Source organism: Helianthus annuus, chromosome 17, assembly GCF_002127325.2.
Source record: "Helianthus annuus cultivar XRQ/B chromosome 17, HanXRQr2.0-SUNRISE, whole genome shotgun sequence".
Taxonomy (NCBI): domain Eukaryota; kingdom Viridiplantae; phylum Streptophyta; class Magnoliopsida; order Asterales; family Asteraceae; genus Helianthus; species Helianthus annuus.
This window is the reverse complement of record NC_035449.2, coordinates 99,346,847-99,361,892: the sequence shown is the minus strand read 5'-3', so window position 1 is coordinate 99,361,892 and position 15,046 is coordinate 99,346,847.

The following is a 15,046-nucleotide window of genomic DNA, read 5'->3' as shown; positions in this document are numbered from 1 at the left end:
CTTCTAACCTGGGTCTCGGCTGTGTCCTCATGCAGCGAGACAAGGTTACAGCCTACGCATCTCGTCAGCTCAAAATCCACGAGAAGAACTATACAACCCATGACCTCGAGCTAGGCGCGGTTGTCTTTGCATTGAAGATTTGGCGACACTACCTGTATGGCACTAGGTGTACAATCTACACTGATCACAGGAGTTTACAACACATCTTTAATCAGAGAGAGCTTAATATGCGTCAACGCCGATGGGTAGAACTTCTCAACGATTACGACTGTGAGATTCGTTATCACCCAGGCAAGGCGAATGTGGTTGCTGACGCGCTCAGCAGAAAGAGTTACGTGCTCAGTATCCGAAACATCCAAGCCCAGCACAATCTCGAGACCCTTATTCGTGAAGCTCAACATGCTTGCTTTAACGAGCGTACATTGAAGAAAGAGAGGATCTATCACGATGGAGCTCAGTTGGTAAGCAAATCCGATGGCATATTCTATTTTCTGGACCGAATTTAGATCCCTAAGCGGACCGAATTGCGAAAGATTATCATGAATGAAGCCCACAAATCCCGGTATTCCATTCATCCCGGCGCAGATAAGATGTACCAGGACCTACGCTATAAGTACTGGTGGCCGGGCATGAAACGAGATATCGCCCTCTACGTTGGAAGTTGTCTAACTTGCGCAAGAGTCAAGGCTGAACATCAAAGACCTTTTGGCTTACTCGAACAACCGCCGATACCTATATGGAAGTGGGAGAGTATAGCTATGGATTTCATAACAAAACTCCCGCCCACGCCATCAGGTCACGACAGTATTTGGGTCATAGTCGATCGTCTAACGAAATCAACCCACTTTTTGCCGATACGAGAAGACTACAAAGTGGAGCGACTAGCCCAAATCTACACCGACGAGATCATTTGTAATCATGGTACGCCTCGTGACATCATTTCAGATCGTGACGCTCGGTTCACTTCGCGATTATGGGAAACGTTTCAAGCGGCCCTTGGTACGTCGCTTAATCTGAGTACTGCATTTCACACTCAAACCGACGAACAGACTGAAAGAATGATCCGTACTCTTGAAGACATGCTCCGAGCGTGTGTCATAGATTTTGGTGGTAGTTGGAACAAACACCTGCCATTGGTGGAATTCTCATACAACAACAACTATCATGCCAGCATCCAAATGGCACCTTTCGAGGCTTTGTATGGTAGAAGATGTCGATCGCCTATTGTGTGGCACGAGATCGGTCACTCGCAACTAACCGGTCCCGAGATTCTGCAAGAAACGACTGACAAAATCCACCAGATTCGAGACAACTTGGTGAAAGCTCGGAACAGACAGAAAAGTTACGCCGATAAAAGACGCAAGCCCCTTGAATTTGAAGTTGGTGACTACGTACTCCTAAAGGTATCCCCTTGGAAGGGTGTAGTCAGATTCGGCAAGAAAGGGAAACTAGCGCCTCGATATGTTGGACCTTTTAGGATTCTGGAAAGGATCGGAAAAGTCGCCTACAGACTCGAACTACCGGAGGAACTCAGTAACGTCCACCCGACTTTCCACGTCTCTAACCTCCGAAAATGCCTTGCTGATCATGATCTAATCGTACCACTCGACGATCTTCAGGTCAATGAAACGTTACACTTCGTGGAAAAGCCTGTCGAAATCATGGATCGCCAAACCAAGCAACTCAGGCGTTCTCGCATCCCGATCGTGAAGGTCCGATGGGAAGGCAAACGAGGCGCAGAGTTCACTTGGGAACTTGAAAGCGACATGAAGGCCAAGTACCCGCAGTTGTTTAAATAAATAGATCTGAAGCATCAAATTGGTAAATCACGGCGTTGTGTAGCCTTCGACCTGATTTCGGGACGAAATTCCCTAAACAAGGGGAGGCTGTAACACCCCGTGTTTTCGAATGTCAAAGTCAAAGTCAACGTGCAAGTCAACTTTGACTTCTTTGATTGTTAATGTTTCTTTTTACTTTTTGTATTATATGGAGTAAGTGTTGTCTAAATGAATGATCGAATGTTTAATCAATGCGACCGATTTACGACTGTGAATAGTAGGAAGTAACAATGCGATAAAGTTAATCAATCAATAATCAAGCTAATCGATTCATCAATCAAACTCGAGACTCGAATTATGTGAACCCTGGTATTGTATTACTTGCGTGTGCTTTATGTGTTACTTGCGCGTGTTTACTTATATGTTTGGTGTGGTATTCAAGCGAATCAATCGAAAATCGAATTGAAACTCGAAAAGCAATCAAACTCAATCGAAACCGACATCGAAACGTGACTTGTAGAAGATTGTATGTTAGATATAGTGGTTGGGACTGAAAGTAATTTGACTAGGAACTCTATCGTATTCGTATCATCGTCCATCGAAATCGAAACATCGAAAATCGTCGCGAAACGCTCAAAAGTGGGTTGCGGATCGAACAGGAGGCATCCTGGTCGAACAGGCCAGCCGATCGGCTAGCATCTTCCTAGCCGATCGAGCAGCCCATTCGATCGGAGCTCCTGGCCGACCGGCTGCCACTTTCCTCTTTTAGAGCCTATAAATAGGGCTGTCATTGTCACACTTTCTATTTTTGGAAAGCTCTGACCGAACCAGCCTTCTTCTTCACCTTTTCTCAGATTTCTCTCAACTCCGGTAAGTTTTTACTCTAATTCTTGTACGTTCTTGATCATTGCATGATTCTACACCTTTCTATCTTTCAAAACTTGATTTCTAACCGTGAAATCACCAAGATCTAAGTGTTCTTGGGTGATGTCATCATGGTGTTCTTCAAGAACACCAAACTTTGGCCTCATTCAACTATGAATAGCTTAGATCTGACCGGTTTCCACATAAACAAACTAAGATTTGTAAGAATCTTAACATTTTTATGAATAATTTCCAACTTTCTTCAACCTTTTTCACTCGAAACCTTAAAACCGGTAGAAACGGAGCTTGAACCGGCTAACTAATCATTCTAACAGTTAAGAGGTTCAAGATTCGGATTCTATATACAAGGTTCACCGACGATGGGTTAAACTCTAAACCGACGTTCCGAACCTTTCACCAGCCGGACTTGGGTGATTCCTGTTCGAGCCGAAGAAACGAGTAGGAACGGAGGATATCATAGTTCAACTCGTTATCAAGCTACCTCGATATGACAACAAGTAATCAAACAGCCAAGTGTTAGGCGAAAGGCCGACCAGGTCAGAAATGCTGGCCGAACGGCTAGGCTGTTCGAACAGTCCAGCCGATCGAACAGCCCCGCCGATCGGACATACCAGCTGATATGCTAGCACATGGCATCTCACTTTTCAAACTTTATGAAGTATGTTATTGACGAAGTGATGTTCGATCGAGCATGCTACTCGATTGGTAAAAATTACTCTTCGGATCATGAGATACTATGCTTCAACACTTGATTGATTTTACAACTAGTTCGTAGTAAAGAATGCCAGCAGATCGAACAGTCTGTTCGATCGAGCGGCACCCTGTTGAGAATCACTTCAAAAGTTCCCAGCCGATCGGTTAAGCCGGCCGATCGAACGGACCGTTCGATCGATCGACCTGAAAGGTAAGGATATTTTAGTGTTCTCATATACTACAACGAAAACTTCAAAAGTTCAAATCCTCAAACACAAACACACCAGAGGAAGAAACAATCCACTTGAATGGCCCAGCCGATCGAGCCTACCGGCCAATCGAACAGGACTATCCAAACGGACATACCAGCCGATGGAACAGCCTGTTCGATCGAACCTGCCATTCGATCGACCAGCCTATTCGATCCATTCACACTTGTATGTCTTTCCACGTTACTCATTGCTGTGCTATCGAACTATTCAGGCTAACCCTACTCTCAGTGCTCCCTTCAATCCATAATCAATCACTGTGAGTATACTCGATCCCTTTTTGCTTTTAGCACTTTTGGGTGTTACATACGTTGCATATATCAAAACACAAACGATCACACTACTCAAACTAATTGAACGCTAACCAATATGCATGCATTACGTGACTTAATGAATGCTTGTTGATTGTGTTTACACGTGGAATGCTGTCTACCTGCCTTAACGACGTAGTACTATAGTTTGGACTCAGCACCCGTTCACACAGGGGTTGTTAAGGACAATTACTTGCATGGATTACGGTGGTAATCATGTATTGCGAACCGTCTCGGACGGTCAACCCGCAGTCATTGGTATCGATAGGTCCATGTCGATAATTAACATGCTTCATTTTCCTCTGTGTACGTGCTGGTTATGCGTAAACTATTCAAACTCTATATGCTATTATCAAACTTGTATGCTCACCTTTACATTTTATGTATTGACTTTATTTTAACGTATGTAACAGGTATTTAGGATGCTTATTTGATAGGAAAGCGAGGCTAGAATAAGTTTCTAGAAGCCCCTAACAAATAGTTGTCTGCCAAGAACAAGCGTCTGGGGCATAGTTGTCTGTAGATCTTGTCCTCTGGCATTACAGCCAGAAAGTCAACAGAATAGGGGTCTAGAAGCAGATAAACAATTGCTGTAATAATATTTGAATCTGAGTTGTCGGAACGGAATTTCTTGTTTGGATGATTATCTGTAATGACATGTTTGTTTATTCGGGATACGGTATGGGACGTATCTTTAACTGGATTATATAACTAGTTGTTGTGGAACCTTCTGAACAATCTGTTTCGCTCAGCCGTGCCCCGATGATTCCGCCATCGGTTGGTGTGTGACAATAGACTTGGCCAAACCAAATAAAACGTGTAGGAACATCGTTTATATTGATAAACGATGTGGGCAAATTCCATACAACGACATGGAATAAAATGAAATGAATTGATTTATGTTATTGTTACAATGGAGTGATGTCAACCATAGTTGGCGACAATACGGTATTCCTCATGACTGAGGAGATGCGCGAAAGGAATAATGCTTGAAATAGTAAGGAAAACGTAAACTAGCAAAATAAGAATGTTAAAAACATTAAGATAAAGAACCCGGGTAATGGGTCGTAAGTAAGTATAGGTAAGAACTGAGTAACGGTAAACGTAGCACAAACCGACGTGTAAATGACGTTAGAAGTCATAGAGTTGGAAGGATAGTTCGGAAGAAAACAAATGTAGCCTTAGACTACTGTCAAGGTCCATAGAATTCAAGAATAAAAACGAATGATTTCTAAACTTAAAAAGGGTGCATTGACACCGAAAGTATATTTTAGAACGAGATGAGTAAAAGATGAATCTACGGGATCATCACAACCTTCAGGAATTATAAGTAATGTTAAGGTCTACGAGACCAGAAAGACCCTTGCGTCACAAATAGAAAGAAACAAACTGTTTGAGTCTCACCTTAAAAAGGTGGAAATCTAAGGAAATAGCCTATGAGGCTAAGTAAAAGAGAGCCTACGAGTCAATAATGTAAAGCAAGGAAACTGGTTGTAACTCCCCGTGTAAAATAATAACGGGAGGTAAGGTTAGTATAGAAGCGATGGGTTTCGCTAAGTTAATTAAATGAGTTTAAATGAAGAGATCATGAAGGGTCTGGTTGACAAAAATGAAGATTTTCGATAATGAAAAGTTTTATATAAACTTAAACATGACGTGAAGCGATCACGGTTAGGAAAAGTAATATGGAATATAATCACGTTATAGCGTGGACTATGAATTGGGGATAATAGAAGTTTGTAAGACTTAAGAAGGTAAAGTGGATATACCCGGGCGATGGGGTATAAGGTAACCGGTGACTAATAAGTCTAACCGCCAAGACGAGCAATCAATAAAGATAAAGGATAAGAGCCGAAGGTAACGACCCATGAGGCCTTACACGTAAAAGACACATACGCTTAGAAACCAAAAAGACGTTACTATAATTCCCTAGTAAGATTAGTGAACGCGAGCAATGCCCAAAGTAAATCGCCAAAATCAGGTTCATTAACTTTAACCCATTGAATTATGTGATAAAGGTTTCGAGGATGAAACCTCTTTAAGGGGGGAGACTTGTGACACCCCAAAAATATAAATATTATATTGTAAACTAAACATCGGTAATAGTCAAGATAAAATAACTAGGAATAAATAACCTAGTTAGTTAGTGTCTTGACATAATAGAACAAACATGGTTAAAATCCCTTTACAAAACTTGAATAAGTAAAGGGGCTAATGTTGAACAAAAGTTAAAATGGGTTTTATTTATTAAAAAAACAAAACACCAAAACACACACTAAAGTGTGTGTTCTAGTCGTGTAAATCACAGGAGCCAAAAGAGCTCTCAAAAACCCAAACCCTAGCTTACAAAATTGATCAAATCAAGAAGGCAAATCAAGTTCAAATTTCTATGGTTAGATCCGTTCATAATCGAAACAAGGATTTTGTGGGCCATTCGTTCATAATCTGGGTTTCGTTAAGTGAAATTTATATGGTTAGATCCGTAATCTTAATACGGACATACAGGAAAAAGAATCGGCTAAAACGGATATGTAAATAAAAAGTTATGAGGAATAAAGCGAAAAAAATAATAAAGAAGGCTGAGCTGGGCGAACCGTAGGCCACGGTTCTGAACCGTGGCTCACAGTCTGGCAGTTCTGCTTTGAGCTGGGCAAACCGTAGGTCACGGTTCTTAACCATGGCTCACAGTCTAGCAGTTCTGTTTTGAGCTTGGCAAACCGTAACCTACGATCGGTTTGAAATAAAATTTTGATTTTGTTTGTTTTTCGTTGTTTAGCAATAGAACTTGAATTTATTTGATATTATGATGTCAAAACTAATAATTGATGTGGTTTTGACCTTAGGTAATGCTCGTTTCGTTGTGGATGTCGATCAAGCAAGGAAATCAAGAACCGAACACAAGTTTTGAATGCTTCCGCGATAATCTAATCTAGTTTAAACCATGTTGTTTTGTAAACACTTCTAAACATTGAATATTTTAATCTAGTTAGTTGACTACGCTTAAATGCTATAATGAAGTACATCTTAGTTTATTAACTACGTTTTTGTTAACTGTGTATTTGGTTTTAAAAAGTCCGTATGTTCAAATGTCTAGTTATACATCAACACCTAGACTTATTTCATGGAGCTCAAGTAACACTAGATTAATAATACACAATTCTAGTGTTCATCATCTTTCTACAAAACCCATTTAACACATAAATGGATGATTATGAATCTCATATATATTGACACTAATGCATCAAATTATTGATTACGGTTTGTTCTAAATCATGAATTTATCATAACTTCATTCCAAAATCAAACATGCAAGTTCAGATTTCTACTTCATGTGTTCATCAAGAAATCAAAACGAAACCAAAAGACTAAATTCAACATACCTTGTGATCTCCTCACTTGAGTGATCACTAGTTTGAGCTTGGTTTTTGATTTGAACTTGATTTGCCTTCTTGATTTGATCAATTTTGTAAGCTAGGGTTTAGGCTTTTGAGAGCTCTTTTGGCTCCTGTGATTTACACGACCAGAACACACACTTTAGTGTGTGTTTTGGTGTTTTGTTTTTAATAAATAAAACCCATTTTAACTTTTGTTCAACATTAGCCCCTTTACTTATTCAAGTTTTGTAAAGGGTATTTTAACCATATTTGTTCTATTATGTCAAGACACTAACTAACTAGGTTATTTATTCCTAGTTATTTTATCTTGACTATTACCGATGTTTAGTTTACAATATAATATTTATATTTTCGGGGTGTTACAGATTCGATATAAAGTAGCTGCTCGTTTTCGGGGTTTTTCGATTTGCTATAGTGGTTGGTTTGACCGCCTTTGTTTTTGAGGTTAGCTTCTATGAATAACATTTGCATTTCAAAAAAAAAAAAAAAAGTTACGCACATGTGCATAGTTTGTCATAATAGTTTTGTTACTAATTGATTTTAAATATGATGGTGGTAATACGAATTTTGATTTGGTAAGGGTTAATTTTTTTTATTGAAACAAACCTGTTGATAAGGTCAGTCATGTTAATGCACACGTGCATAGTTATGCACATGTGGATATATTGTCAGATTAAGTTAATATGAATGTATTATGACATATGCAAACGTGCATTATTACCTTAAAACATAAGCATTGTACTTATTGTATGTAATATGTTTACTGCACATGTGCATACATGAAATAATTGATATAATATATGTAATGTATGTAAGAAAAAAATATTCAAAACTGCTCATGAATTGACAACAAGGACATATTTGATTAATAGGTTGACGGATGAAAAATTATCAGAAAAAGATAAACGAAGAGGCATTGAAACATGAGGAGTGTTGGAAGATGCGTAGAAATTGGAAAGAAGAGCAGAAGGTGTGAGATTGTGAACTAAAGCGAATGTTATGTGTAGGTAGTTTGTGGACATGCAATACGGATGATCATGTCTGTTAATATATGATGTATTATGTTGTTTGGTAGAGGTAATGTTGGTATTGCACATGTACAAAGTTTGATATAACATACATATTGGTATTGTATAATGTATTACGAATGGTAACATTTGTTAATTTAGGATGTCATATTTTGTTTAGTATAGTATATGCCGGTGATGCATATGTGTAATAACGATTGTTGTTCGGATTATGTGATTCCTTATGATAAGGGTGTTATATTTATTTGTTATGCAAAAGTTGTGTGATAGTGTGTTAATGTTGGTAATGCACCTGTGTATTAATTAAAAACAATAAACATGGTAGTAATGAATATGTGTATATTTTAAGATATTGTATATTTGTTCATATGATATTATGTATGTGGTACCCTATTATGTATGGGGTACCACATTATATATGTTGATGTATATGTATAGGAAACGGATTATATGTAGTTAAAATATTTATGTATGCACATGTTCATTGGTAGAAACAATAACAATGTGAGTGACAAAAAAAAGTATCATCCGTGCAAGTGCAATCATAAACATCGGAATTTGTAATCATAATATGGGAATACATAGTGTAAATGATGTTTAATCGAGTAGTTCAAAGTAAACGAGTAGTTCAACATAAACGTGTAGGTCAAATTGAATGTAAACAGAGTAAATTAAATGTAAACAGTAATTCAACATAATCAAATTGAACGCAGACGTTTGAAATTAAGTGTAAACAACACTTCAACGTAGGTGAGCAACTTGAATGTAAAACAAATAATAAAACAAAGTGATCAATATTTTGACGATGAACTTAATCAAATTTTTGATGGTTGGGTGCATTATGACGTCTGGATAAACGTCTAAGGGGTTGTTCATGTACATTTATATGTGCAGGGTCTTCAGAATCATCATATGTATGGTCATCAGTATCATATCATCATCGGAATAAGAATTGGTTTCATCGTTAAGAGGGTACGGAATTCCAGCAGCAATGGTAGCAGCCTCATTGTGTATGAATGTTCCTGAAAATATAGAAAGAATGTTAAAAAGTGAATAAAGAAATGGTCAAAAGTGATATTTAATAAGGTAAATGTTATGTGTAAAAATGTTGTATAAATGATAAACAGATTATTGGTGATGATTATAGGATAATGGTAACGTGCTGCACATGTGCAGGATGTATAGATTATTGGTGATGGTTATAGGGTAATGGTAAAGTGCTGCACATGTGCAGGATGGTGTATTTAAACAAAAATCACGTCTGACACTCGAATTGCATCAGCAGTTCTCAGTTCTCAAGCATTAGCAGTTCTCTGTAGTTCGTCTTCGTCTCGATTACATCAGTAGTTCGTCTTTGTCATAGCGATAACCATACACCATAACCCGTTCGTCATATCGATTTTACCATCAGACATTTCAAAATTCGTCATATAATTGAGGGTAGTGCTCCAAAATTCGTATGATAATCGGTATTATTGCAGTAAGAACGTAATCATATATCATATATTCTTCATCCATTGGTAATCGAGTATTCCATTCGTAATTAGGGAAACATGATCAGAATCATCGAGGAGTGTGGCACAATTAGGTTCCAGGAGGAATAATGGTAGGAGGAATGACACGATTAGGGTTACATGAGGAACAATACATGAGGAGGATCTCTACAAGGAAAAGTGAATAGTCCATGTAAAAACATGGACTGCTTGAAGGTTATATAAATGAATTCACACATCAACAAGTTTGAAGAAATATCATAAGCGTAACGTAATATTGGTTAATAGTCTCACATAAAAAATATGACTAGTTACTAAGGCAACATAAGCGAATAACAAGTTCTATATCAGCAGATACATCTTATGGGCTAACCATAAAGCATCTTACAAATATGCTAAGATTGTGTATTGATTCAAGAGTTGTATATCAGCTACAAAATACGGATGGCATTAACTTTGGTTAAAAACTGTTTAGTTGTTTGCAATGTTACCTCCATTCTCAATTTTTCATCTTTTACCCCTATATGAATCCTCACCAAAAAAACCAATTTCCCCCACTCTAATTTTTATCTCTCCAAAATCTCATAGTTGCGTTCACTCTGTTTGAATACTACCAGTTCACGACTGTACCGACGCCATTTGAATGACATTGTTTCATTAAATGTTATCGAATAGTGACACCAATACAAAAATCTTGGATCTACATGTTGACTTGTCCACATTGCGATCATAACAAAATATATAGCAATATTAGAATAGTAAAAGAATAGGAAAACAAAAAAGAATAATGATCTTTAAATTTGATTTTGAATAATGAAAAGCATTGATGTAAATATAACAGACCTAGAATATAAGTTGCTAAAATGTTATTTATTATTATATCTCCATCTTGAATTCATCTTCCCCCTTCTCGTATGAACCCTAATTAGAACAAGAGCCCCTTTCTTTAATCGCCACACTATAACCTTCTTCAAGATCCACCCTTCAAAACCCTAATTCCCCCATCAATTCCACACCGTAATCGAGTATTCTATTCGTAATTAATGAAACACGATCAGAATCATCGAGGAGTGTGGCACAATTAGGGTTCCAGGAGGAACAATGGTAGGAGGAATGACACGATGAGGGTTACAGGAGGAACAATGTATGAGGAGGATCATTAGATGTATAAGGATCGATACCCGATGAATCAGAAGACGCTACATGCCACCATAAACACTGTGCCGACTGCCACCAGTGTGAAATATGTGAACGCCGACTACCTCTCTGCCGTGAAAACCACCGTGAACGCCTCTCCTCCGCCATGAAACCACCGTGAATGCTTCTCTACCACTTGTGAAAACTGTGAACTGATGAAACCCCTTGAAACCCTAAAATGGAGAACAGTTACAAAAAAAAGGAATGCACGTGTTTTATACTAAACATATTATAATTACAAAATTGCCATGTGTTCACACTGTTCTCGTGATTCTCGCAATAAAGGGTGGTTCATAACGGATCCTTCTCCTATATATATATGGGGGGTGCCTGTGTTTGTGCGTGTATGTGACGACAAAAGAAAAGGTAGGTTGCATGAAATATGAGACGAAATTAACCTAAAATAACTAATACGAACCAAACCCGATAGAAAATAAAACTGGATTGCGTGATATTAAAACGAGATTATTGTCATGATTGATCTCAAAACGATCAGTCAACCAAACATGTCTGCAAATTGCTTGCCTTAGTGTGACACGAGTCACCTTTTCGTGGAGAGAAGCCATATATACAAAAGTAAACTAGTGGGCATCAGTGGCGGAGCTTGACAAAAAGTTTCGAGGGGGCGTGATGGGACCTAAAAAATTTTTTCCTATTGTTATGTTTCGGGTTGGGTCGGCTATCGATTCGAGTCAGGTCAAATAATAATAGTTCCAAATAAAACAAAGAAATTTCATTCATTCAAAGGATCGTTCTTACAAATAAAAACTTGCGATTAAGTTTATTGTGTGGTGGATAATCTAGGGTTAAACAAATAAGAGTTAAAATATATTTACAAAACTACCCATCACTTATATACAAAATGATAACAAACTTTATTTTAATTTATATATTGTATAAATATTTAGGATATAAAGTGGTAAGAAATTTTACTTTAATTTATATGTATGTATAAATATTTAGGAAAAAAATTGGAGGGAGGCGATCCTATATATAATTTTTAAAATTTCCGAACGAAAAATCGGAACCTATACACTTTTAACCGAAACATTGGGGTGGGCGGGTGCACCCCCGAGCACTAAATAACCTTCGCCACTGGTGGGCATGATTCATTAACCACCATCTATTTTGTTGCACAATGATGCAACTTCTACTTGCAATAGTCTTTGTGCTACCGAAATAAAGTCTACCATTTCTTCGTTGCAAGTAGCCTTTGAAATATGTCACATTCAAAAAGCAACGTTATCTGATTGTTTCCAAACTAGCCTTTTATAAACTAACCGATTATTTGGCTTTTGAACTCAATTTGGCCCTTGGAATCCAAAAGGGAGGTAAACAAATTGGCTTTTGGAACTATAAGAAGCTTCCACGTACCTGAGGTTGTACGCCATGCCCGCAAACCAAACTCACGGGAGACTAATTGATGTCTAGGAATGCTATGGATGGAGACCACGAGATTGGTGCAATACTTGGTTTTTGGGCAAGTGTAATGATGTTTGCACTCGTGGTATTTGGGATCATAATCTTTTCTTGTGCACAAGGAGCAGAACCAAGAGACAAATCCGATGATGCTGCCAACACCTCAGCATGTGGTGGTAGCGCGTGTGTAGCAGGGTGCGGTGCGGCTTGTGGTGGCTAGATGGAAGTCTAGTAATCTTGGCTAATGGTAGAATGAGTTAGAACCTTTTTTCTTTCTTTCTTTCTTGTTCTCCGATAAGACTCATATAAATGGCTTAATTTTGATCATTTGTTAAACCTGTCAAATGCGAGAGCTTAAACTGTTTATCTTTGAGTTATATGAGTGGATTCGTTCATCTCTGTATAAGCACATATCGATCAGCAATCATTTACATATATAAATCTACATGTTATAACTTATAAGTCTGCCACCACAGATGTCAATTGTCATTAGCCTGTTATATATTGAGAGATTAATAATGGAGAAACTATATTTAAGAGTAAAAAAAAAATTGTTTGACTTGAGATGATCATTTTCCTAAATTGATATATACAATAGGTAAAATGTATATACTTTAGCAAATAAATGTTATCCGTTCTTAAAGGGATGAATAAATGTTATCCGTTCTTAATGGAGAAACAACCATGATAATTAAAATTTCATTTCATTCAACAACCAAAGGTGGAATACATTGTCTCAAAACAAGAACCAAAGAGTACATAACATAATTAAACTAGTTCTATCTTTATTTTAAGCCTCTAAGGCACAGGTCCGCCCTAGTGTCACGATCATCATCCTAAGCAACAGCTCCTGAAACACATGTGAAAATAAATACGTCAGCATAAAAATGCATGTGAGATACATAGGTTTTGTGAAAATAGGATTCTTGACTTAAGTTTAAGAAAATGTTTAATAAAATTCAGTCATGAACCTTGTAAATTGTTTTGTTTTGTAAATCATTTGAAAAGCAATAAAATCAGATGATATGTATAAATAAAAGAATAATGTATGGTTAAATGAATAACCAAGTAAAATGAGTTGTATAAAATAAACTGTTTTGTAAAACAAAGTCTTGTGAAAAATATGTCTTTTGTGTAAAATGTATAAGTCCGAATTGAATGATTTAAATAACGCTACGACATGTAATACAATACAAACACTTATATATAGGAAGTACCAGCGGCGTATCCACCATGCTTGTATCATACTACCCATGTCTCGTTACTTAAGTCACTTAAACAAACCACCAATGTATAAAGTCCATGTTTAAACCAATTGTCAAAAGTTCATGTATAAACCATGTCCAATGTTAAAAGTTAAAATGTAGTCATGTAATGTGTAACAATGTTATGTATGGCACGTAAAGTGTAATCACTTAAACCAAATGTAAGAATGTACAAAACAAAGTATTTTGAATATATCAAAAAGTTGTGTTTTGCATAGTAAATGCATGTTTTATTGATACAAACACTTATGTGGTAAGTTAAGCGCATACATTCAAGCCTTGAGACAGACGGATAACCCTAAGTAAAGGTTATCAAAAGATATGTTTTCGGATTCAGTCATTCCTTTCATCCAAACAAACCTAGGATGTCAGGAACGGGACTTGTCAAGTCCTATGGTACCATTACTTACTACCGAGCGGCGTAGCTAATGTTAATGAATGTATTTAAGTCTCGTTTGTAAAAACCAAATGTTATACCAAATGTAAACATGCTATATGAAACAATGTACTAAGTATGCTAAGTTAACATATAAAGAAGAAAAGTCATGTAAATCAATGTGCTAGCATGCTCAGTCAACATACATAGCAGAAAATGTAATGTAAAACAATGTGCTAATATGCCAAGTAAACATATATAGCAAAATAATGTAATGTAAATCAATGTGCTAGCATGCTAAGTTAACATACATAGCAAAACATATATGAAATCATGTACTATATGCGTACTAGTGAACATAGCAAGTATATGATGTGAAAAACAGGAAAACACGAAAGTAACATGTGTTTCACCCCCAAAATGTTTGAAAAATAGTAAAAGAGGGGTCTATGTACTCACTTGAGGGTGCTTAGAAGTCTTGAACAACAACCAAGCAAAGCTAGAGGGATCACGAAATCAAACGGCACCCTATATAGATAACTATATAAATAACTGGACCTAAATCAGGAGATCGGATAGTATGAGGTTTCGTAAACCAAATGAGTATTGGAACTCATATGATATGGTTTAACAAAGCCTTCATACTAAAATGAAACATAACCTAAGTGCTTACGACCCATTACGACTCGTATAGGTAGCTTATGCTACTTTAACACGTCGTTCGCGTAAAACGTGTTCGGACCGCTTAACTAGTCCAATTGTTGGTGCATCCGTCTGTCGTCTACGTCTTGTATCGAGTCTTGTATAGAACATGCTAGATCAGGGCACGAGAATCGAGAAATAGTGATTTAGAGAGATTTCGCTTGAAATGACAAGTATGTCATGTTCAAGCGAAATCACTAAATTGTCTAATTCCGCTTGAGTAGTCGGCTGATTC